We start from the raw sequence: 26290 nt of genomic DNA, 5'->3' as shown, positions 1-26290 counted from the left end.
GCATATTCAAAAGCAGTGACATTACTTTGCCAACAAAGGTCCATCTAGTCAAGGCTATGGTTTTTCCAGTAATCATGTATGGATGTAAGAGTTGGACTGTGGAGAAAGCTGAGCACCGAAGAATTGATGCTTTTGAACTGTGGTGTTGGAGAAGACTCTTGAGAGTCCCTTGGACTGCAAGGAGATCCAACCAGTCCATTCTGAAGGAGATCAGCCCTGGGATTTCTTTGGAAGGAATGATGCTAAAGCTGAAACTCCAATACTTTGGCCACCTCATGTGAAGAGTTGACTCATTGGAAAAGACTCTGATGCTGGGAGGGATTGCGGCCAGGAGGAGAAGAGGACAACAGAGGATGAGACGGCTGGATGGCATCACCGACTTGATGAACGTGAGTTTGGGTGATCTCTGGGAGTTGGTGATGGACAGGGAGGCCTGCTTCTGCTAAGTTGCTTCAGTTGTGTCCGACTCTGCCATAGACGGCAGCCCACTAGGCTCCTCCTTTCCTGGGATCCTCCAGGCAAGAATACTGGAGTGGGTTGCCATTGCCTTCTCCAATGCATGAAAGTGAAAAGTGAAAGTGAAGTCGCTCAGTCATGTCCGACCTTTAGCGACCTCATGGACTGCAGCCTACCAGGCTCCTCCGTCCATGGGATTTTCCAGGCAAGAGTACTGGAGTGGGGTGCCATTGCCTTCTCCGCAGGGAGGCCTGGCGTGCTGCAATTCATGGGGTTGCAAAGAGTTGGATACAACTGAGCGACTGAACTGAACTGAACTAAGAGATAGCACAGTATTTATCCTCCAATTTAATTATGTGATTCATGGGACAGTATTATTTGCATCTGTGACTGTGCTATATAGACCTTAATATAATATACGTGTATATATGTATGACTGAGACACAGTTTCACAAAATCTAACTTGTCTTTACTCCATACATGGAAATTAAAATTACACAAAATTAAAGATGCTTGCTCCTTGGAAGAAAAGCTATGACAAACCTAGATAGCATATTAAAAAGCTGAGACACTACTTTGCCGATAAAGGTCCGTATAGTTAAAACTATGGTTTTTCCAATAGTCATGTATGGGTTTGAGAGCTGGACCATAAAGAAGGCTGAGTACCAAAGAATAGGTGCTTTTGAATTGTGATGCTGGAGAAGACTCTTGAAAGTCCCTTGGACTGCAAGGAGTTCCAACCATTAAATCCTAAAGGAAATCAACCCTGAATAATAAACCTAAAGGAAACCATTAAATCCTAAAGGAAATCAATCCTGAATATTCACTGGACTGGTGCTGAAGCTGAAGCTCCAGTACTTTGGCCAACTGATGAGAATAACTGACTCATTAGAAAAGACCCTGATGCTGGGAAAGACTGAGGGCAGAAGGAGAAGGGGGCGACAGAGGATGAGATGGTTGGATGGCATCACCAACTGAATATACATGAGTCTGAGTAAACTCTGGGAGATAGTGAAGGACAGGGTAGCCTGTCTACCCTGTCTACCCTGGGGTAGTCCATGGGGTCACATAGAATCGGACACGACTAAGAGACTGAACAACAACACACAATAACTCTGACAGGTTCTTTTCTATACTTTTTTAAAAATGCTGACTTCAACCCACTACATTGTTTCACTAAAGGATCACGACCTCAGTCTGAAAATCCTGACTTGAGGGAAGTTTCTAGTTGGTATGCCCCAGGGATCCAGCCTGTGAAACATTTCTCCTGGTGGTTTGATTTAGGACATTGAACACCGATTGTCACCGATCATGTTTGGAGATAGATGATATCAGACTGGAAGATGTAGCTAACATAGCTTTAGTAGGCTGCAACAGTGGATCCAAGAAAACAGGCTGTGTTTTCAAAAAGTTAAAGGTATAACCCTACACTACATTAAGCGATGTAAGTCATATATCCCAAATAGGGGCCATATTTTAAAATTTGTTTCATCTTTGTAGAAGGAGTTATGATTTGAAAATAGAACATATGGGAAAGATTTCAGGATTTTAATTTAGTACAAGCAGGATCCGAGTCATCAGGGTTAAGTGATTGCCAAAATAACCAGGTGAAAAGCAATCAGACGAAGAGTCCCTGAGAACCTTTCCTGAGGCCAGAGTTTACCTGGGTGTTTGGATTTACTTCTCAGAAGCACATTTTAACCAGAGGGACAATGACAAATGAGAACAAGGACACATGAGGTAGGGGAAGAACCACATCACATGAAGGACAGTTGGAGGAGTGCAGGGTGTGGAACCTGAAAATGCAAGACTTAAAGGAATTTCCAGTGGTCATGGATGGATGTGAGGGTTGGACCATAAAGAAAGCTGAGCGCTGAAGAATTGATGCTTTTGAACTGTGGTGCTGGAGAAGACTCTTGAGAGTCCCTTGGACTGCAAGGAAATCCAACCAGTCAATTCTAAAGGAAATCAGTCCTGAATATTCATTGGAAGGACTGATGCTGAAACTAAAGCTTTAATACTTTGGCCACCTGATGCAAAGAACTGACTCATTGGAAAAGACCCTGATGCTGAGAAAGACTGAAGGCAGGAGGAGAAGGGGACGACAGAGGATGAGATGGTTGGATCACCGACTCGATGGACATGAGTTTGAGCAATTTCTGGGAGCTGGTGATGGACAGGGAATCCTGGTGTGCTCCATTTCATGGGGTCGCCGAGAGTTGGACACGACTGAGCAACTGAACTGACTAAAAGGAATAGTGGTCTTCAAGTATCAGAAAATCTGATATGAATCACATGAAAGAAAGATGACACTTGGTCCCTTGTCTCCCAGAAGGCAGAATCATTCATTCATTCATTCATTGAACAAACTTGTTGAGCACGTATTACTTTTTATTAAGCCAAGTTTTAGAAGTCCAGGAATAAAAGGAACTCAAAAACCACACAGTCTAGTGGGCACAAAGGACACATCCCAGCTTTCTGAAACTTGCATTTATGTCTCTTGTGGCAGCAGTGTTCCTTGGGCAGGCATAGCCCCCTCGCAATGAGTCGCCTTCTGCGTGGGATCATTTATTGTCCAGACTCAAGGTCTGTACCGTGTCCCTGACCAGGATCATCCACAAAAATCTTTCAAAAGCTCCCAGTTACCTCTAGAATAAGATCTAAAATCCAAAGGGCACCCAAGGCTTGTTTTCAAAATCTCTTTTTTCATCAATGTCTCCTGCCACCGCCCACCCCAACCATTTTAAATTAAGTTCAGTTCCCTAAATGCGCTGTGTGCTCTCTCTGTCTTCCCAATGCTGTACGCCCCTCATCATCGCCAGCCCCTGGCTGACTTGTGTGTTTCCACTATGACGACGCGGTTACCCGCCTACTTCAGGAGGCCCCTGTGACTCCCGCTGGCCGTGTTCCATGAACCCTCCTCTGTGCTCCGGGGTACACAGTCCCCCTTTGTTACTTATCCTAGTGAACTGTCACTTACCTAGAAGCTCTGTGAAGACTGGAATGTTTTCTCTTGGTATCTCAGCACCGGGTGCAGTGGGTGGCACAGAGCTGGTCTTCAAAAATGCCTGTTAAATATATCAACGGATGAAGGGTTCCGATTGCACCAAGAGATTAAGTACTCCCTAAAACAACTTTTAATAGAGTATCATCTATAAAAGTATTGAGTCACTATGTTGTACACCTGAACTGATATTGTAAATCAACGATACTTCAATTTAAAATAAAATGGTAAGCATTTCCAAAGATAGAGCTGGTCACTGACTTTCAACTTTTGACAATGAATCTAAACAGAGGAAACGTGAGAGAGCTCTTTAGAAACTCACTTCTAAGGTCAAGACCACCATTGACCTCTAGGCGACAGGAGCCTGAAGTGAGTCAGGTAACAGGAAGCACGCCCTGAAACTTGCTCCCCAGGGACGCGAAGAGAGGATGAGGAGGGATTGTTGACAGTCACCATCAGAAAGTGATCTCCATTTGCTGCTCTGTGAGTTGTCCTGGCATCGCAGGGGGCATCCAGCCTTTCTCTCCTACATGAAGGCTGGCACCGGGCAGTCCATGCGTCGGGGCAGTAAAACAATCCCGCATGAAGGGCAGCACGTTGTCCGTGGGCTGTGCCAGCCCACAGAAACAGTGCTGCCTTTGAGAGACACAAAGAGCCACTGTCCTTGCCTCTTTTTTTCTTCTTCAAAAACTGTCAGAGTCCAAAACTCGCTGCGGAGATAACAAAGGCTCCTCGCAGACTGAGCAGAAGGCTGTAGCCGTTCCACCTGTAGAACCCCAGCCAAAACCAGCCCACAGGCCATAGCCCACAAGATTAAGGTAGTCAAGCATCCTTCTCACCTGGTCCATAATCTGAAAGAAAAATAAGCTTTGCTTAAAAAAAAAAATAGAATGCCCCCCCTTTTTTTTCTCTGCCCCTATTGGTTCAGGACTGCTCTGTTCTCACCCATGGAGTGAATCAGCTTCTGCATGCCAGGATGTCTCCTTGGTAATATACACCCTACTTGCTGGTGTTTTTCATGATGCTGCCATTATATCCGTGTACTATAAAAGCCTGAGGAGTTATTTTAGCAAAGACTGAAGAACCATCCGTAGAGTAGCTCCTGTGCTAAAAATGGGAGGTTGGACTGATTGACCACTGAGATCCCTTCCTGGTTCTGTAATTAGAAGGCAGGGAGAGGGAACATGTAATTCATTCAAGTCTGTGGTCACCCAGTAGTCACATTAATAACGCAAATGGCTCAAATGTGGACAGTGCTGCCAAGGAGTCAAGTGCAGAGGGCAAGGGCAGTTGGGAGAGGACAGAGGGAAGAGGAAGGCTAAGAGACAGGGCTGCAGTTAAGAAGAAGTTGACATCAATCTACACTGGGCACGGCTGTGTTTCAGGCAGGAGCTCATGACACAGGTGAAAAGCAAATTGCTTTGAGACAAGCAGTGCAAAAGAGACCTGTACTCAGGCTACTGCAATGCAATAGGCTGGGTGCCATGCTGTGTCCATGCAGGTAGCACAGCGTGTCTGGAGGCAGATAGAATAAAACTTCTTCAATGAGGCAACGAGTGAGCTTAAGCTTAAGAATGAACAACAGCTAATTTAATTTGGGAGGAGGACGTGGGCGGAGAGTCTACACAGAAAGGACAGCAAAAGCTAAGCTGCAAAGCATGTGAGATCATGGCAGACACAGAGAGCTGCAGGCAGTTCCTGGGCATGGCTGGTGTAGAGCACACCTGTGAAAAGACACCAGAAGTACTGGGAAACAGGGAGCTACCAGAACTGTGAAGGTCTCTCCTGCCATGCATAGTGGTGGAGGATTTACTGTCAGTGTTGGGAAGACATGGGTCCCAGAGCCCTAGGGAAGAACCACTTCCTGGCAGGGACCTCTGGAGTGGACAAAACTTCAGAGAGGGCAAGAGACTACAGGCACTAGACTTCCCAGGCTAACAGAAACAGGAGAGAAGGGGGCTGGGCACAATCTTTAAGAGAATGACCTAGCCATCGACATTATGACAAAAGCTGGTTAGAACCAACTAAGTCCAAGATGGCAGAAGATTCAACTTCCAGTGGACCTTGAACTTCATTATATGCTCACTGTAATGTGTTAGCATTACAAATTGCCAACATCTGTTGGATCATCAAAAAAACTAGAGCATTCCAGAAAAACATCTTCTTCTGCTTTATTGACTACGCCAAAGCCTTTGACTGTGTGGATCACAACAAACTGTGGATAATTCTTCAAGAGATGGGAATACTGGACCACCTGACCTGCCTCCTGAGAAAACTGTATGCAGATCAAAAAGCAACAGTTAGAACTGGACATGGAACAACAGACTGGTTCCAAATTGGGAAAGGAGTACATCAAGGCTGTATACTGTCACCCTGCTTATTTAACTTCTATGCAGAGTACATCATGCAAAATGTCATGCTGGATGAAGCACAAGCAGGAATCAAGATTGCCGGGAGAAATATCAATCACCTCAGATATGCAGATGACACCACCCTTATGGCAGAAAGTGAAGAGGAACTCAAAAGCCTCTTGATGAAAGTGAAAGAGGAGAGTGAAAAAGTGGTTTAAAAGTCAACATTCAGAAAACTAAGATCATGGCATCCAGTTCCATCACTTCATGGCAAATAGATGGGGAAACAATGGAAACTATGAGAGACTTTATTTTGGGGGGCTCCAAAATCACTGCAGATGGTGACTGCAGTCATGAAATTAAAAGACACTTGCTCCTTGGAAGAACCAACCTACCCAGCATATTAAAAAGCAGAGACATTACTTTGCCAACAAAGGTCCATCTAGTCAAAGCTATGGTTTTTCCAATAGTCATGTATGGATGTAAGAGTTGGACTATAAAGAAAGCTGAGCAGCAAAGAATTGATGCTTTTGAACTGTGGTGTTGGAGAAGACTATTGAGAGTCCCTTGTACTGCAAAGAGATCCAATCTGTCAATCCTAAAGGAAATCAGTCCTGAATATTCATTGGAAGGACTGATGATAAAGCTGAAACTCCAATAATTTGGCCACCTAATGCAAAGAACTGACTCATTGGAAAAGACCCTGATGCTGGGAAAGATTGAAGGCAGGAAGAGAAGGGGATGAACAGAGGATGAGATGGTTGGATGGCATCACTGACTTGATGGACATGAGTTTGAGTAGGCTCTGGGAGTTGGTGGTGGGCAGGAAAGCCTGGCATGGTGCAGTCCATGGGGTCGAATGGAGTCAGACATGACTGAGCGACTGAACTGAACTGAACTGAATGCACTAGCATCTAAATGACACACCCCAGTTCCCAGGCTGCCCATAAGAGGTCAAAAAGTAGGTGGTGGCCCAATTCCTGGAAATCCCTGCCCCTTCTCCAAAATAGTTGGAATAACCCTCCCACTCATTAGCCTATGAAATTACCCAGCTCATAAAAACTAACCACCCCATATTTCAGGGTCTCTTGCCTTCTGAGGTGGCCCATACTCTTTCTGTGGAGTGTGTTTCTCCCAGGGTTATTCTTGCCTTTTGAGATGAACTGCATTCTGTCTATGGAATGTGTAAAAGTGAAAGTTGATCATTCCTGTCCAACTCTTTGCAACCCCATGGACTGTAGCCTGCCAGGCTCCTCTGTCCATGGAGTTCTCCAGGCCAGAATCCTGGAGTGGGTAGCCATTCCCTTCTCCAGGGGATCTTCCCAGCCCAGGGATTTGACCCAGGTCTTCCACATTGCAGACAGATTCTTTACCATCGAAGCTACCAAGGAAGCCCAAGAACACTGGAGTGGGTAGCCTATCCCTTCTCTAGGGGATCTTCTTGACCCAGGAATCGAATAGGGGTGTCCTGCATTTTTTACCAGCTGAGCTACCAGGGAGGCTCATGGAATGTGTATCTTTCTAAGTAAATCTTACCTATCACTTTGTCTCTCACTGAATTCTCTCTTTGCTGAGACATCAAGAAACTGAGCTTCATTAAGTTCTGAGACCAAGTGTGCGATTTCAACTAAAAGGCTGTGGGTTCAAGTTCCCATCTGAGGTGTGCAGTTTCATAGTCAAGATTGTCTGTTCTCAAGTGTGGGTGAAGAATGTCGCCAGCCATATCAGCAAACAAAGGACATCTTGGTCATCAAGCCATCAACCACTGCGACCATCACAACAGTGCAGCCTGAGGGGGATTCAGGATGGAGAAAAACAGGATACTGGCTGACTGCAGCCTACCAGGCTCCTCCACCCATGGGATTCTCCAGGCAAGAGTACTGGAGTGGGTTGCCATTTCCTTCTCCATAGACAACTAAGGTGCATATCAAAAGAATGATTTCAATGAGCTCAGCCTCTTGTATCTTCCCATAGGAAAAGCACTAAATTTGTTAACTGAAGACATCTGGGTGTTCTTTATTTATTTATTTTTTTTCGAGAGACAAAATTTAATATATGCACACGGTTTTATATATAATGCAGCATCACACCATGTAGGGCATTTACTCTTATTTTATACATTCAGATATGTTTGAAACACTTCTTAAGGCTACAAAACAGAACATAGAAAAATGTTCTGGGTTTTCTTTAATTAACAGTAATTCCTTGATGTTTCTACTACCTGGTTTTTGTTGCAAAAATATCTATATATCCTGGTTCTTCCCTTACCTCTTTGAAACAGTCCCTCAGATGTATATAAGAGGCTGACTCCTGGGCTTTCATCCTGGTCAGTCTGCTGAATAAAACATAATTCTCAACTTTTAGGCTGTGCATTTGTTTTCAGTCCATACAAGCATGGCAGGAGAGTGGGTAAAAGGCTCATGTTAGCAAGGGCGACAGACATCGCAGATGGACTAGAATCTCTTCCTTTTCACCCCCAACAAAATGCTGGCGCTGTGGAAGGCCCTGGAACTTGGAGGATGTGGGCAGAAAGGTCCAAGAAGATTCAAAGTTAAATTTCCAGTAACCCAGAGGCTTAGGGCTCAGAGGATATGTGACTTTTCAAAAATTACATATGTATTTCTTTTGTATCAGAACTTGTGGCTTGAGATCTACACCTACTACCTGGATTACCTGATTTAAGCCTCACAATAACTTACATGTGAAAGTCAAATTGCTCAGTCATGTCCAACTCTTTTCGACTCATGGACTGTAGCCTATCAGGCGGGTTGCCACTTCCTTCTCCAGGGGATCTTCCCCACCCAGGGATCGAACCCAGGTCTCCTGCACTGCAGGCAGACACTTTACCGTCTGAGCCACTAGGGAAGCCCCATTATTCTCCCTAGTTTACAGTAGTTAAACACAGAGGCTACGTAAGGAATGAGCTCATAAATGGAAATATTCTCATTCAAGCACCTCATTTTACCACTGAGGTAACAGAGGTTTTGGAAAGGCTAAGTGAGTCTTAAGTTCCAAACCCAAGCCTGAAGGAAACCTTGGCTACACCAGTGTGCACTGGAAGGCAGAGTCTGACCAGGGGGAAGTCCTCCAGGACTCATTTTTTAAAACCCTGAACACTGCTGTTGTTGCTTCTGCATTTGTAAGGCAGACACATGTGAAAGGCAGATTTCCTGGAGATTTTTTACTTTTGAAATATTAATTGCAGCCTAGGCTAATAGGCTAGAAGAAGCCTATCAGTCAGCAAGAAGGCTCTTGGTCTCACAGGGTTAACTTCTTCCCCAAACCCCTCCCCACCCACGAGAGGCAGCAAATCCAGTGAAGGAGAGGCAGAGGAACCTCTGAAAGGGCCGCTGCTGCTGCTGCCGCAGCAGGTAGGAAGCCCATGGGCATCCAGCCTAGGGAGCCAAGCCCACAAGGCCAGTCAGCTGCCAGGATCAATGGCGCTCTCCCAGGGCTCCAGGGTATCCTGCTTAGAGGTGGAAGTTCCCTCTCTATGGGCAATGTGTCACTGGTTTAAGAAAGAAACTACTACTTCTAAGAGCCAAAAAGCAGAGACATTACTTTGCCGATAAAAGTCTGTCTAGTCAAAGCTACGGAGAAGGCAATGGCAACCCACTCCAGTACTCTTGCCTGGAAAATCCCATGGATGGAGAAGCCTGGTAGGCTGCAGTCCATGGGGTGGTGAAGAGTCGGACACGACTAATGGACTTCACTTTCACTTTTCACTTTCAAGCACTGGAGAAGGAAATGGCCACCCACTCCAGTGTTCTTGCCTGGAGAATCCCAGGGACAAGGGAGCCTGGTGGGCTGCAGTCTCTGGGGTCGCACAGAGTCGGACACAACTGAAGCAACTTAGCAGTAGCAGCAGCAGTCAAAGCTATGGTTTTTCCAGCAGTCATGTATGGATGTGAGAGTTGGATCATAAAGAAAGCTGAGTGTCGAAGAATTGATGTTTTTGAACTGTGGTGTTAGAGAAGACTCTTGAGAGTCCCTAGGATTGCAAGGAGATCCAACCAGTCAAACCTAAAGGAAATCAGTCCTGAATATTCATTAGAAGGACTGATGCTGAAGCTGAAGCTCCACCTGATATGAAGAACTGACTCATTGGAAAAGATCCTGATGCTGGGAAAGATTGAAGGCAGGAAGAGAAGGGGATGAACAGAGGATGAGATGGTTGGATGGCATCACCGACTCAATGGGCATGAGTTTAAGCAATCTCTGGGAGTTGGTGATGGACAGGGAAGCCTGGTGTGCTGCAGTCCACAGGGTCGCAAAGAGTTGCACACAACTGAGTGACCGGAACTGAACTGAACTGTGTGCCTGGAAGTCTCTACCTGTGTTACTTGATTTAATTGTAGTGAGATTACTATGAGAAAGGAATCATTTTCATTTAACAGGGAAGAACTTAGAGATCCTGCCAAAGTCAGGAATCAGAAGGGTGAGGTTCAAAACCAGGTATTTTCCCATTCCCCCAACCACTGGCTTCTGTTTTTCTTCCCACAGTGCAACCCCTCATTTATTTCTAAATCACCCTCCCTTACTGCATTTTTTTTTCCAGTTGTAAAACGAGCCCAGAAAAGGACTGCTAAAATATCCCTCACCTTCCTTAAAACTGAGTGAACAAATGTGAAAGTATCTGGAATGAATAATATGTAAGATATATTGAAAGGATCCTTGCAGTAAAAAGATATGTGGCTTGCATTACCGAGGAGCCTCAGCTGAAGTCCCGACAGGTAGTGACAACATAAAGATCATTTTGATTCCAAGACTGGTACAGGAGAAGCAGGGAGAGGAGGAAGCGCACTGCACTTCCACGTGACTGTTTTTGGAGAATTAAAAAAAAAAAAAAGCTTTGGTGAGCTAATCTTGAACTTGAGGCACTGTTCCTTTGTTGTCCAGCTGCTGCCTTCGAATCCTGTGTTTGTGTTACCCACAATTGCCACGGAAGCGTTTCATTTCATTTATTTATTATTCATATCCCTCTAACTTCCAAAGATAAATGCAAAGCGGGGAAGTGAAGCTTTTTCATTTTCATGCACTAGATTTGTATCTCAGCCGCTTTGTTTTGCTGATACGTCAGTGTAAAAACCACGGAGCTCCTACAACCACCCGTGCAGAGGGCTGGGCGACGGCGATTACTCTAAAATTCAAATATTTGGATTCGATGCAGAGGTCCAGTGCCAAGGACATGCTGATCTGCGACTGAAGAGCTAAAACATGAAAGTCCCAATCTTCCTCTCCCCTGACTGTGTCGAAGGGACGCGCTGTGGATTTAATCTCTTTAATCTGCCTAGCTGCTTCCAAAGCCACAATTATTCTGAAACCAGGCAAGGGCCAGCAGGGCTGCTGGGTCCGCCCCTGAGTGCAAGGCGAGGCTGGGACCACAGATCCCCACGGACTCTTTGTTCTGTAGCAGAGGATTCTCTCAGTGGCCAGCTGAAGGACTTTTCTTTGTGTTGTGATTGACAGACATGAATTAAATATCACCCCACTGGGCTTTCTGATTGGTGAATGGCCATGGATTACAAGAATGTCTGGGGAAAATGGCATTTCATGATAGGGAGACAAGACCAGAAAGGCAGGGCTTTTCCAGCTAATCCTGAACTTGACAACAGCAGAGACCTTGATTCTGGGCTGTGTGTGTGTGTGTGTGTGTGTGTGTGTGTGCGCGCGCGCGCGCGCACGCGTGTGTTAGCTTGATATGCCTTGTTCAGGTCTGGGAAGAATAGATCCTAGAATGGTCTAAGAGAACAGGATGAAGCCAAGGGAAGTAAAATAACTGGGGCGGGGGGAGAAAAAGACTGTTTTCTTTAAAAGACTGAAGTTTCTGGAGCTGTGCTTTAAGGATTCTATCCTTCAGTGGGTCTAGCATCGTCCTTGAGGCATTTTTTATTTCTCAGTTTTTCAGCAGGCAATTAGCGTTCCTTAGGGCAGCTGCGGGGACCTGCAGCGTCCACCCTGTTCCCAGCATACAATGCAACAGCCTTGGGCACAAACAGCTCTGCACACTCAAGCCTCCAGTTCTGGGCAAATAGAGATGGTGCAATCAGAAAGTCCTAAGTGTGGAGAGATGGAGGAAAAAAGAAAAGCATCCCAGAATCCTAGGTGATTCAGCATGTAGGTGGCCAACTAGGAAAAGAGGAAATGGGAACAAAAATGACCAAATGACAGAAGCTCACCTATCGTCTAGCCTAAGAGCTGGTGAGAGGGTTAGATGAGTGTCACTTTCAAAGAAAGGTGATTACGCTGGTTCAACTGACCCCCAGCGACAGAAAGCAGTGATTCCCAACAGAGGTCAGAAGCAGCATTCTTAGCCTTAAGTTTATGTTTTGTGAATGATGTTTTCTGATGCTTGGAATGCTATGGTATAACATATATTCCAGTGTGAACATACGCTGGACTCAGGTCTGCTATCAGTGGCAGACAACATTAGGGAGGAATCTTTTGCCCAGCTTTCTTATTTTTAAGATTCTTTTTTTTTAAAGCCTGTATTGAAGTTTTTACAACAGTGCTTCCGTTTAATGTTTAGTTTTCTGGCCATGAGGCATGTGGGATTTTGGCTCTCTGACCAGGGATCGAACCTGTACTCTCTTCACTGGAAGCAAAGTCTTAACCACTGGATCACCAGGGAAGTCTCCTGGCTTTCAATAAATATCAACATTTTGTAAAGTAATTATCCTCTAAAAAAATTAATTAAAAAAATAAAGAAAAATGCAAAAAAAAATCAAAATTGTTTTGCCACTGAGTTGGGCACAAAGATTCCTTTGGTAAGATGAGAAGGTGGAAGTATTCAAATGTTGGCCAGATATGGGGCAGTTAAATAGATTTTTTTTTTTTAAAGGGGCAAAGAGTTTGTTTGGCCTAGGAGTTGTTACTGTGTCTCGAAAGGTAGTCTTTGTTTACGGGGCACCTGTGACAGGCTTGTAACCCTCAACTGGGAAAACTCCTGGGCACCATAAAGGTGAGCAGATGAGAAGTGGAAGCTAATATCCAAGTGTCAGCAGAGCAGCCATGGACAAATCCAGAGCGGGGGTGGGGGGGGCTGTAGCAGATAAAGCACACGGGGCACAGAGCTTAAGAAATCAGGGAAAAGCTGAGAAAACACTTCCCAATCCTGGCGAGAAAATTTGGGCGATAGGTAGGGTCCATGGCACCAGAATCATGCTTAAGCCAAAGATTCATATTCCAGGCATCTCAGCCTGGGGGCTGTAATGTTTCCCGAAGAAGCAAAAGTGAATCTTGGCACGGCCAGAGTGAGGAGGCGGTGTGACCATATGGCTCCTCTACTGGGATGTGTTGAAGGTGGTTGTGAAGGGAAGAGAAATACAAGGCAGACGTTTTGAGAAAGCAGAACTCGAGCTAACCACCTACGCTCTCTGGCTACTGGAAATGGCATCCTTCTTTTGGGATAGAAGTTTGGGAGTTTTCATGTTCATGTACATTCTAATCAAAGTGAGCTCCTTATTTAGAGGTTGCACAATCTCAGTGGACTGTTTGCAACAGTGGCGTATAGATGCCTGGCTCTTCAGCTTTCAGTGCAACAGTGCCTGTGCCGGGAAGCCTTCCTAAGTTGGAAGAGCTCTACTCTGGGAGGAAATATGAGTAATAACAAAGATGCTTTTTTAATAGACTTGGTACATCCCCACCTCCTCCCACCATATTTTGTTGTTGTTGTTGTTGTTTTCTTCCTAAGGTATGCTGTGTTGTTAGGAAGATTTATGAGCTGTGTGTTCCTTTGGCTCCTTCGTGAATCCAAGCAGTTCGGTCCTAATGTCTTGGCTATGATGTCACGAAAGGGAATGGGATTATGAAGGCATCAGAGGAGTGGACTGGCTGTGATGGAGGGTATGACTGCTAGGGCTGTCATTACAATATACTACAGTCTGGGTGGCTTAAGCAGCAGCAATTTAATTCTGTTAGGCTTAATAATTCTGAAGGCTCGAAGTCTAAGATCAAGGTGTCAAAGACAGCTCTCCCTGGCTTGTAGAGAGCCATCTCCTCCCTTTGCCCTCCTGTGGGCTTCCCTTCGTGTCTGTGTCCTAATCTCCTCTTCTCATAAGGACACTACCCAGATCAGATGAAGCCCACCTTAGTGACCTCATTTGACCTTAGTTATCTCCTTAAGGATCTTCTCTCTAAATAGATTCTGAGGTACTGGGGGTATGGAGTCCAACCTATGAATTTGGGGGGAGGGGATACAATGCAGCCCATGGGATGCCCTTGTGGGCTCCCTGGATACCTGGGAGATATAATTGCTTTGGGGTCTATAATATTGTGGTGAAACAGTATTCGTACAAAAGCAGAATGCTGGATTTCCGTGGTGGTCCAAGGAAGAAGAATCCTGTTAATGCAGGGGACGTGGGCTCCATCCCTGATCCTGGAGGATCCCACATGCCTTGGGGCAACTAAGTTGCACTGCAACTCCTGAAGCCCTCGCAACCTTGAGCCTGTGCTCAACAAGAGAAACCACCGCAATGAGAAGCCTGTGCTCGGCATTTAAGAATAGCCCCCGCTCCCTGCAACTAAAGAGAGCCTGTGTGCAGCGACAAAGACCCTGCACAGCCCAAAATAAATAAATAAATAAATATTTTTTTAAAAGCAGAATGTTTACGGACCTGTGACCAGTGGATTTCCGCTCAATCACAGACTCATTATCATAACCCTATTATTATAACACACCATGTAATCATCCCATCAATATCAATAATTAGTGAATAACTCTTCTTTCCTGAAAAGACTCACCCTTCCTCGTAAGGATTCGACAGCTGAGAGGTGAGCCAACGTCTCAGGTTATCTGTTGATGGCCTCCTATTGAGTGAATTGTGGGCAGTCTCTAGTGAACTGTAAAGCATCATAAATAAATAATCATAAACTGTAAAGCATCACGTTAAACAACTTTTGTCAACATAAATTAAGAGACTGCTCTTTACGACACTATCACTTCAGTTTCTTCAAGTCTGTTGGCTTGTCTCCTGAGTAGGTAACTCTGAGAAGGGTTCCTCTCCAGAAAATAGAGGGTGGGATGCTGGGCAAAGAGCCTCCTTCAAAATGAGTTTCTGTGGAAAATGCTAGATTGGCAGGGGTGGGGCAGAGACCCTTCACTTCAGGCTCAGGCCAGACCAAAGCCAAGCATGCTCTTGGTTAACTGATGGGCTGTTCCAGGCAGGTTTGTGGGCAGATGAGATCCCCACATAGCAAGAGAGTCTAGCCCTAGAAGATTCCAGCATGAGTTAGTTGGCTGTGGTCCCAGAAGACAAGTCCCTGCTCTGGGAACACACTGGTTAACTGGTTACTGTTAGAGCAGCCCTGAGGCAGCCCTGCATCGGGACTACCTCTAAGGTAACACAGGCCTTAGAAGGAAGAGCAAAGCCGTGGCTCAGAGTCGGGAAAAAGGATGAAGAATTGAATGCTATAATATCTAAGGCCCAAGAAGATGCAGACACTTTTTTTATTGTAGTAAAATACACATAACATGAAGCTTACCATTTGGGGACTTCCCTGGTAGTCCAGTGGTTAGGAATCTGCCTGCCAATGCAGGGGACATGGGTTCGATCCCTAGTCTAGAAAGATCCCACAGGCCATGGAGCAACTAAGCCCGTGTGTGACAACTATTGAGCCCAGGCTCCAAACAAGAGAAGCCACCAGAACGAGAAGCCCAAGTAGAGCAACTAGAGAAAGCCCATGCACAGCAATGAAGATCCATGCACAACAATGAAGATCCAGCACAGCCAAAATTAATAAATAAATAAAATAAGTTACCAAAACAACCTTACCGTCTTAATCATTTTAAGTGTCCAGTTTAGCAGCATCACATAAAGCTATGTTATTGTATAACCATCGCCACCATCCACCTCCAGAACCCTTTTCATCCAGCAAAACTGACACTCTGCACCCACTGAACACCAACTTCCCATTCCCACCTTGCTCCACTGCCTGCCAACCATTCTGCTTTCTGTTTCAATGAACTGACTGCTGGGGGGCACCTCATATAGGTGGAATCATACAGTATTCGTTCTTTTGTAACTGGCTCATTTCACTAAGCATAATATATTCAAGGCTCACCCATGTTTTAGCATGTGTCAGAATTACTTCCCTTTTTAATTTAAAATTTTTTTCTATCATTTATTTTTAGTTTACTTTTTGGCATTGTGGGATCTTAGTTCCACAACCAGGGATGGAACTCATGCCCCTTATAGTGGAAGCATGGAGTCTTAACCACTGGACCACCAGGGAAGTCCTTATTTTCTTTTTTAAGGCTGAAAAATATTCCGCACTTTGCTTATTCCTCCATTCACTGATGGACACTTGGGTCGCTTCTGCATTTTGGCCACTGTGAATAATGCTCCAATGAACATGGTTGGACAAGTTATCTACTCGAGTTCCTGCTTTCAATATTTTTGGACATTTACCTAGGGATGAGTTCACTGGAAAGGCTCATTCTCAAACCCAGGCCTCTCAGACTATTTTCTAGCCTAGGAGGAAACAATAAGAGTAAAAAGGGAATTATGGCTTTCCCTGGGTATATGCTCAGGAGTGGGATTTCTGGGTTACATGGTAGTTCTATTTTTAGTTTTTTTAAGACAACAAGGAGTTGGGGCGGGGTAGCGGGGAGCTTCCCTGGCAGCCCAGTGGTTAAGACTTTGCCTTCCAATGCAGGGATGCAAGTTCTATCCCTGGTTGAGGAGCTAAAATTCCATATGCCTCCTGTGGACAAAAAGCAAAACATAAAATAGAAACAATACTGTAACAAATTCAATAAAGACTTAAAAAAAAAGAGTAGCACTGAAACATAAATATTACCATATGTAAAACAGTCAGTGGGAATTTGCTGTATGATCCAGGGAACTCAAAGGAGATGGGAAGGGCAACCCATTCCAGTATTCTTGCCTGGAGAATTCCATGGACTGAGCAGCCTGGCAAGCTACAGTCCATGGGGTTGCAAAGAGTCAGACATGACTGAGTGACTAACATTTTCACTTTCCAGGGAGCTCAAACCTTGTGCTCTGTGACAACCTAGAGGAGTTGGATGGGGTGGGAGGTGGAAGGGAAGTTCAAGGGGGAGGGGACATATGTATACCTATGGCTGATTAATGTTGATATATGGCAGAAACCAATACAGTATTGTAAAGCCATTATCCTCCAAATAAAAAAACCCAAATTTAAAAAAAAGATAGCAAGGGGGAAAATGGGTGGTGGGACGAATTGGGATATTGGGGTCGACACATATATACTACTGTGTATAAAACAGATAACTAGTGAGAACCTACTGTATACCACAGGGGATGCTACTCAATGCTCTATAGTGACCTAAGTAGGAAGGAAATACAAAAAAGAGGGAATCTATGTAAATCTACGGCTGATTCACTTTGCTGTACAGTAGAAACTAACACAACATTGTAAAGCAGCTATGCTCTAATAAGGGCTTCCCGGGTGGCTCAGTGGTAAAGAATCCACCTGCAGGAGACACAGGAAATGCGGGTTCGACACCTGGGTGGGGAAGATCCACTGGAGGAGGGCATGGCAACCCACTCCAGTGTTCTTGCCTGGAGAATCCCATGGACAGAGGAGCCTAGTGGGCTACAATCCATGAGTCGCAACGAGTAGGACACATCTGAGCACAAGCACAATATACTCCAATAAAAACTTTAAAAACAGAAAATGAATAACAAGGACTCCCTACCGAGGACTGAACTGAGCTGGTACCTGGAAGAGACCACAAGGCAAAGTGTGATCAAGGAACCTGGGCAATGAGAACTCTGCCCTCAGCTTCCTGAGATACATTTTTATCAGGAAAGATTTTTGTTTCTAGATTATATATCTCCTTTGGATGCCCTAGTTCCGTATCTGTCCTATTCCACCATTTCTTACACTTTCTACATTGGAGGTTATTTATACATGTGTCTTAAGTTTCCTACTAAACTGTATGCTTCCAGAGGGCAACTATGTGGCATTCATTCTTGAAATCCCAACAGCATCTAGTATAATCTCTGAAGCCAAACTTTTGGTTATTAAATATTTACTAGAGAGATCCAGATATTAAACATGAGAGAAACAGACCTACTTACTCATTTCCTGGAATTCTTCAAGGAAAGCACCATGCTCATGTCAGCTTAGATGTTATTAATAGCAGTTGAGTAACCAGAGGAAGTAATAATATTGCTGTGGGAAAATTAGGCCACATCTGAAACATCTTGTGTGACTCCAGACCTGATTTAAGTAGCCTCTATCCTAGGTATTGAGAATAATCAAGAGCAGGAGAAGAATATCTGGAAACGGTCAGATAAAAACAGTTGAATGAATTGACTGTTTTAACTTGGAGACAACAAGACTAAAGAGACAGACATAATAAATGCTTGCAAATATTTGAAAGGCTTTCTTGCAGACGAAGAAGTCAATTTAGTTTTGCTCCAGAGGAGGACCTGGGACCAAAGGGTTTGAGAGCAAAGAGACAAGATTCAATTTAACAGAGAACTGCTCAGCTTTTAAATTTGAGCTCGCCTGCAATGGAATAGACTGCTTGATAAGATTAGCTCCCTGTCCATGAAGAGGCAGTCAGGAAATCAGTAGAAAGGAAGATACAGATGCCATCCTGCAGATTCTTGTTTTGACCATCATAGTTTTTATTTCCAAGCCTTTAATAATTTCCATTTTAAAAAAGTGCTGTTGGTTTCAGGGATGTTATATCCTGTTCTCTCTCACAAGATTACCCTCAGAAGAAGGTCCCTGTCCTCAGAAGAGGACACTCTTCTAGTGGTACTTTCACTTTTTGAGTTTGGTACGATGATTCAGGGTACTGCAGGATTGCTTTGTTTTCAAATGATTGACCTTTCTTAGCTGGAAGCTCATCATTGTAGCTGGAATCTCCTTGGATCCTGTCTATGAATGGTTTCTTTTATAATTTTTTACTTTTTGGCTGCACCATTGGGCATGTGGGATCTTAAGTTTCCCAACCAGGGATTGAACCCTCTTCCCCTGCAGTGGAAGTGCAAAGTCTTGACCACTGGGCCACCAGGGGAGTCCCCCATGAATGCTTTCTTGCTTCCAACTATTCTCTAGCAGAAATGGGACACACTGTGCCAGTAGTCAATGTTCTAGGCGTAGAGATTCCCCATTCTGGATGTTTCCAAAGCATTCTTCCAAAGCTCTCATTCATTGTTCCTGCCTACAGGCAGGGAGGGGGTCAGGGCTGATCCCCTCTGACCACTCCTACTCTATTTCGGTAACCAGTTACCTCTCCATCAGCCTCTGGGCTCCCCTCTTGCTTCTCATAACTGCCACCTCCAAGCTTGGTGTTGGAGGCTTGGAGAATTCCCCAGTGACTTCTTCCTTCTACAATAGACTTTTGCTTTTTTTTAAAACATCTTCCTCTATCATTCCAATCCTGCCTGCCTTCTCTTGTTTAGGAATTCCTTATTTCTAGTCCACCAAGAATATCTCGTCTTATTTTTCCGTTATATTGTGGGTTTGTTATTTTAAACATGTCATCTCCTTTCTGTCATTTTTAGAAATCTGTGCTCAGCTTACCATCTTAATTTACTCTCCTGTCCCTTCCAATTCTAAATGTTGTAATTTTATAAATGCAAAAGGGAAAGTAAACAAAAAACACAATCTATATAAAAAGAACTCATTTAAAAACTGTTTTTTCCTAACTATACCAATAATAGCACATAGATGAAATTCCAGATCATTCACAATACCAGTATCAACACCGTAATACCCATCCATCACTGTGAACATTCTGGAATATATGTAATATATACATATATACACACACACATCAGATCAGATCAGATCAGATCAGTCGCTCAGTCGTGTCCGACTCTTTGCGACCCCATGAATCGCAGCACGCCAGGCCTCCCTGTCCATCACCAACTCCCGGAGTTCACTCAGACTCACGTCCATCGAGTCAGTCATGCCATCCAGCCATCTCATCCTCTGTCGTCCCCTTCTCCTCCTGCCCCCAATCCCTCCCAGCATCAGAGTCTTTTCCAATGAGTCAACTCTTCGCATGAGGTGGCCAAAGTGCTGGAGTTTCAGCTTTAGCATCATTCCTTCCAAAGAAATCCCAGGGCTGATCTCCTTCAGAATGGACTGGTTGGATCTCCTTGCAGTCCAAGGGACTCTCAAGAGTCTTCTCCAACACCACAGTTCAAAAGCATCAATTCTTCGGCGATCAGCCTTCTTCACAGTCCAACTCTCACATCCATACATGACCACAGGAAAAACCATAGCCTTGACTAGACGAACCCTTTGTTGGCAAAGTAATGTCTCTGCTTTTGAATATGCTATCTAGGTTGGTCATAACCTTCCTTCCAAGGAGTAAGCGTCTTTTAATTTCATGGCTGCAGTCACCATCTGTAGTGATTTTGGAGCCCCCAAAAATAAAGTCTGACACTGTTTGCACTGTTTCCCCATCTATTTCCCATGAAGTGGTGGGACCGGATGCCATGATCTTCGTTTTCTGAATGTTGAGCTTTAAGCCAACTTTTTCACTCTCCACTTTTACTTTCATCAAGAGGCTTTTGAGTCCCTCTTCACTTTCTGCCATAAGGGTGGTGTCATCTGCATATCTGAGGTTATTGATATGTATCCCGGCAATCTTGATTCGAGCTTGTGTTTCTTCCAGTCCAACGTTTCTCATGATGTACTCTGCATGTAAGTTAAATAAACAGGGTGACAATATACAGCCTTGACGAACTCCTTTTCCTATTTGGAACCAGTCTGTTGTTCCATGTCCAGTTCTAACTGTTGCTTCCTGACCTGCATACAAATTTCTCAAGAGGCAGATCAGGTGTTCTGGTATTCCCATCTCTTTCAGAATTTTCCAGTTTATTGTGATCCACACAGTCAAATGCTTTGGCATAGTCAATAAAGCAGAAATAGCTTATCATAAATATATATGCATATGTATACATATACAAGATGCTACTTTTATACATAGATATATTTAAGTGGAATAAGAATAAACCCTCCAAATTACTTTAACTATCTCTTGAAATCCCTCATAGACTGTTATTATTTCAGTAATTAAGCCAAGTATAGACTGCAGGTTACCTTTTCTTGTCTTCGAACTCTTTTTGATTTTTCTAATTTTTGTGCATTTTGTCTTGTAAGTGTTAGTCTTTCGCTTCATTCATTTTACTCTGTGTAGCAACCCCTGCAGAGATTAAGAACACAAAAACATGGCACTTGCCACTCTAGATGTCTGGGATGACACATCCGCACTGCCTTTTAAGGAATTATCCTTAATTTCAACTTTTAGTAAAAGAACTTATGAGGACAATCTCTTATACTGAGTGAAATAAGGCAGAAAAGGAGAAATATTGTATGATATCCCTTATACATGGAATCTAAAAAGAAGTGATACAAATGAACTTACTTACAAAGCAGAAACAGACTCACAGACTTAGAAAAGGAACTTGTGGTTGCCAGGGGGAAGGACGGGGGGAAGGGATAGTTAGGGAGTTTGGGATGGACATGTACACACTGCTATATTTAAAATGGATAACCAGCAAGGACCGACTGTCTAGCACAGGGAACCCTGTCTAGTGTTATGTGCAGCCTGGATGGGAGGGGAGCTAGAGAGAGAATGGACACAGGTATAGGTGTGGCTGAGTCCCTTCGCTGTTCACCTGAAACCATCACAACATTGCTAATCAGCTATGTCCCAATACAACGTAAAAACTAAACAAAATTTTTAATAATAAAATTACTAAAACAAAAAAACTTATGAACCCAGTTTTAGAAATCTAACGGCAGTTCCCATTTTTCCTAATTTATAATGCAACTTATATCTGAGTTATATCTTCCTATTTATGTTTTTAAGTAAATCAATATTTGGAGTTTGTTATTATGATTATGTAAATGTGGTTCTTTTTTGGCTGAGCTAAGTAGAATCGCATCATTATGTTCCCCTTCTTATTCAAATGTTTAAAATGTTCCTGGAGTTATTGACTATTTTCTTAATTCTTACGATCGTGAACTCTAACTACTCCATTAGGTCTGTAATATGCCTCTAGATTATATTTTCCAAACAATCCAGTACTGTCGTTGTGGTTTAAGTTCAGATCTTTTCCCTGGAGCCTTCCCACCTTCCTATTCCTACCCAGGTCACTTCTTTCTAGGTCTGTCCAGCTGTCATCCTCTGTTGGATCCTCTGGTTCCTATAATTTCTGTTTCTTGGTTTTCTCCCTTGTTTTTCTGAAAAACAGAATTTAATATTTTTTTGAGAAAGAACATACAAAAGGCAAAACACTTGAGGATTTCAAGATCTAAAAAGACCCTGATCATTTGGATAGGGCATAGTACTTCTTGACAAGAAAAAAAAAAAAAATCCCTATTTTTTTAAGGTAATGACCCCTTGTTTCTACTATCCTTATGAAGAAATTCAATGTAATTTTGATTCCTGATACTTGTTATGTGAATGCTTTTATTTTTCCTCTCTAGACATTTTAAGGAATTTCTCTTGGTTTTTGATGTTCAGAAAATTCTCAGGGATGATTCTGGTCTGGCTCCTTTGTGGGAGGTGCTGTGCTGTGTGCTTAGTAACTCAGTCGTGTCTGACTCTTTGCGACCCCATGGATTGTAACCCATCAGGCTCCTCTGTCCATGGAATTTTTCAGGAAAGAATATTGGAGTGGCTTGCCATTTTCTTTTCCAGGAGATCTTCCCAACCTGGGGGTTGAACCTGTGTCTCCTGTGTTGGCAAGTGAATTCTTTTACCACTGAGTCACCTGCGAAGCCCTAGGCCTTTTAAATCAAGAGACTCAGATTGAAGATAATTTCTTGTTTCGTGTGTGTGTGTGTGTGTGTGTGTGTGTGTGTATGGGGGGTAGATAGTCTGTCTGGTTACAGAGAAAAGCAGAGCGGCCGCGCTGTGTACGCAGTCTTTCATCCATGTTTTCAGTTCCTTGCCTCACCAACCTTCCACAATACTCGATAACCTCAAGACCAGGATTTCTAGGGCTCCTGGGGGCAAACCGATGCTCTGTTCTTTGTCGTTTACTCTTGCAGGTAGGTGTTTAGGTGGCTGGGTCTCCATTCTGCATCACATTTTACCCATTTTTTTTTAAATCTAAAGAGATGTTACATGATCCATTTGGTCTTTTGCACCGTTGACATATTTATTCCTGACATTCTAGAACTGACATTTTATTAGGTGTATAGGCTTGTGTTAAACTCACTATATTTCACCAGAAGTCTAAAGAGCTTTTAGAGTGGGTCTTTGAAACAAAAATGGCCATAGTTTGCTATGGAAGGAGTTATTGAGAAAACATTTCCGAACAGAGCAAAGAATTAGGAATATCCTGTCTCTTTTCTTTAGTAAACATAACTCCTTGCCTGCCAGCAGCAAGTGATATAAATGACAGCAATCAAGTCCAGCCTTTCCCTCTTGCCTGAAGTCTTACCCACTGCTATCTTCACCAGTGCCTACTTGCTTGCTAACAATGAAATCATCTACTATTTTACATACTTTGATCAATGAGTACGGAGCCAGGAGTCACACTGAGTGTCAGTCTGCAAATCTGACCTAAACAGATTATTAGGATAGTTAACTGTAGAGACCAGATGTTACTTCATCTTAAGGGCACTAGATTCTGAATTCTTTTCTTTTCTTTCTTTCTTTACAATTTAAACAAAAGCAAGAAAGATGGCTTCCCAGGTGGCTCAGTGGTAAAGAATCTGCCTCCCAATGCAAGAGATGCAGTAGAGGCAGGTTTGATCCCTGAGTCGGGAAGATCCTCTGGAGAAAGAAATGGCAAGCTGCTCCAGTATTCTTGCCTGGGAAATCCCATGGACAGAGGAGACAGATGGGCTACAGTCCATGGGATCACAAAGAGTCGGACACGAGTGAGCACAAGAAGATGCTGATATCATGACGCTAAGACAGCTGTGCTGTATTACTGATGCGGCATTAGGGAAACCCTTATAATTCAGAGAAAAATCAACCCTCCATATCCTCAGGTTCTGCATCCGTGGATTCAACCAACCGTGGATGAAAAATGCTTTGAAAAAATTTCCAATAGCAAATATTTGCCACATACTGGCAACTATTTACATAGCATTTGCATTGTATTTACAACTATTTACATTGTATTATATATTGCAAGAAACCTAGAGATGATACCTAAGATGTATGGCATGATGAGTGCAGGTTATATGCAAACACTAAGCAATTGTATATGAGGGACTTGAGCATCTCCAAATTTTGGTATCTGCAGAGGCAGGGGTTGGGGGGTATGTTGTCCTGGAACCAATTCCCGTGGATACTGAAGGACAACTGTAGTATATCTCTTGTAGACTTGTTAGGTACCTACATTGGGGCCAAACCTCAGCGGTTTGAATCCTGGTTCTACTCCTGTGACTTTGGGCAAGATACTCATGTCTCAGTTTCCTCATCTATGAAATGCTGAAATGGGGATACATTGAAATGAGGGTACAATAGTAACCAGATCATAGGGTCATTGTGGGAATAAAATTAAAATAATATCTCATGCGTTGTAAGTACTATATAATTGTTGGTTATGATGATGGCTGTTACTTCACATGGCAAGATGTTGGGACTGTTACTTTGGTTTTAAAGAAATTCAGTAGTGTGTGTGCCCAGGCACTAAATTGTGTCTGACTCTTTCCAACCCCATGGGCTGTAGCCCTCCAGGCTCCTCTGCCCATGGGATTTCCCAGGCAGGAATACTGGAGTGGGTTGCCATTTCCTCCTCCAGGGGATCTTCCCCACTCAGAGATCAAACCCATGTCTCTTGTGTCACCTGCATTGGCAGGTGGGTTCTTTATCACTGAGCCACCAAGTAATTACTATATAATTTGCAGCTATGATTATGGCTTGTTGTTATTACAAACAGAAAGACGTTGGGATTGTTACTTTGGTTTTAAAGAGACTCAGCAGAGGAAAAACAAAACTGAACAGTCTGGAGTTACAGCTGTTGGTCAAACACAAGATGTGGAACTGATTCCTTAGCAACCAAGCCTCAAATGACAAATGAGAGACTCATATTTGAAGACCCCACCTTGTTCCTTTTCCATGTAAATTGTTGTCAATATTTCCAAGGCGAAAGTTCGAGTTGGCCTGATGAAGCTAGTATTCCACACGTGAATAGAAAGGGTCCAGGGGACTCCTTGGGTGCCCACGTGACATCCTTAGGTTTCCTTTTTCCTTCTCTTCAGGAAATCCCCTTCCTTATCTGATTCTATAAATAGATGCAACATGTTCATGACCAGCTCCAGGTCTGGACGAGGAGTTTTCATGAGAAATGAGTTTTCGCTGTGGCTTCTCTGCAGCCCTGAGCCCTTGCTCAAGGCTGGGGCTGGCGGGCAGGATGACCTGCACATGGCAGCCAGAGACCAGCGTACGGAACAGGGGACCTCCCCTTGACTCCTCTCCCTACGGAGGACTGCAATGGGCTGGAGAGTACCCAGGAGCAAGAGTCTGTCAGATCCAAGTTCCAACTTTACCCCGATTCAATTTCTCACAGCTTTATAAACTTTGGTTTCTTCATCTGTAAAGTAAACACTTCTCAGTGTTGTAAAGCAGAGCAGATGAGTACATTAGGACATACAAAATTGTTTTGCCAATCACAGAAGTCCTATACTCCCATTCTTCCCTCCTTCTTCAGCTACCCATGATTATTAGTCCAAAACCCCCTCTCCCAGATTCCCCTCGCCAGGCAGGCTCTGAGTGACACCAGGATGTGCGAGGCCCTGGCGATGATCCTGTAGGACCAGGGTCCCCCACCTCCGGGATCTGATGCCTGCTGATCTGAGGTGGAGCTGATGTAATAATAACAGAAATAAAGTGCACAGTAAGTGTAATGCTGTGGATGAGATGGTTGCATGGCATCACTGACTCAAGGGACATGAGTCTGAAGCAAGCTCCGGGAGTTGGTTGATGGACAGGGAAGGCTGGCGTCCTGCAGTACATGGGGTCGCAAAGAGTCGGACACAACTGAGCAACGGAACTGAACTGAACTGAATGAAATGTGATGCACCTGAATCATCCTGAAACCATCCCACTGCCCTGGTCCATGGAAAACTTATCTTCTGCACAACTGGTGCCTGGTGCCAAAAAGGTTGGGGACTGCTGGCATAGAGTCAAAGAATCGCCTTGTCAAGGCTCAGTGGGGTTGAGGGTGTCACCTGTCCATGAGGGGCAGAGTCTGGGGGCTTCTAGGAACGTGAACACACCCATGCTGACTTGTTTTCAGGAACCTGAATGCTTTCCCAGCCCAGAACCATTACAGTGCAAGGTTTTCTCAGCTTCTTGGGAAAAAACCAAACGGAGCTCAAGAGTGGATACAGCAAGTTCTCTTCAGAACACATTCTTGGCCAGGCTCAGCTACTTACTGATTCTGAATCTCTGGTGATTTGCTAGAAGTACGGCTTCAATCTTACAGCATGAAATCTTTCCTAGAGCACAAAGATTCTCTTCCTGCCCGCCCCCTCTATTTTGTGCAGAGAGGATGGA

The 26290-nt window shown here is 44.0% G+C and overlaps 1 long non-coding RNA gene across 3 annotated transcripts in view; it reads right to left on the bottom strand.

The window, feature by feature from the left end:
- The window catches only part of LOC113903580, a 46207-nt gene that overhangs the window by 15185 nt on the left and 4732 nt on the right, over positions 1 to 26290 (bottom strand). The window contains exons 2-8 of one of the 3 annotated variants that reach the window (XR_003514187.1): positions 21917 to 22011; positions 20866 to 20968; positions 17877 to 18077; positions 14554 to 14652; positions 4406 to 4616; positions 3783 to 4311; positions 3437 to 3524 (exon numbers count right to left, since the gene is read on the bottom strand). This is a non-coding gene — a long non-coding RNA (uncharacterized LOC113903580). The remainder of the gene's footprint in view (positions 1 to 3436; positions 3525 to 3782; positions 4312 to 4405; positions 4617 to 14553; positions 14653 to 17876; positions 18078 to 20865; positions 20969 to 21916; positions 22012 to 26290) is intronic. The other 2 variants (XR_003514188.1, XR_003514189.1) reach the window with 2 other exon arrangements.

Source organism: Bos indicus x Bos taurus, chromosome 13 (assembly GCF_003369695.1).
Source record: "Bos indicus x Bos taurus breed Angus x Brahman F1 hybrid chromosome 13, Bos_hybrid_MaternalHap_v2.0, whole genome shotgun sequence".
In the NCBI taxonomy this organism is placed as follows: Eukaryota; Metazoa; Chordata; class Mammalia; order Artiodactyla; family Bovidae; genus Bos; species Bos indicus x Bos taurus.
This window is presented reverse-complemented; position numbering and strand designations above follow the sequence as displayed.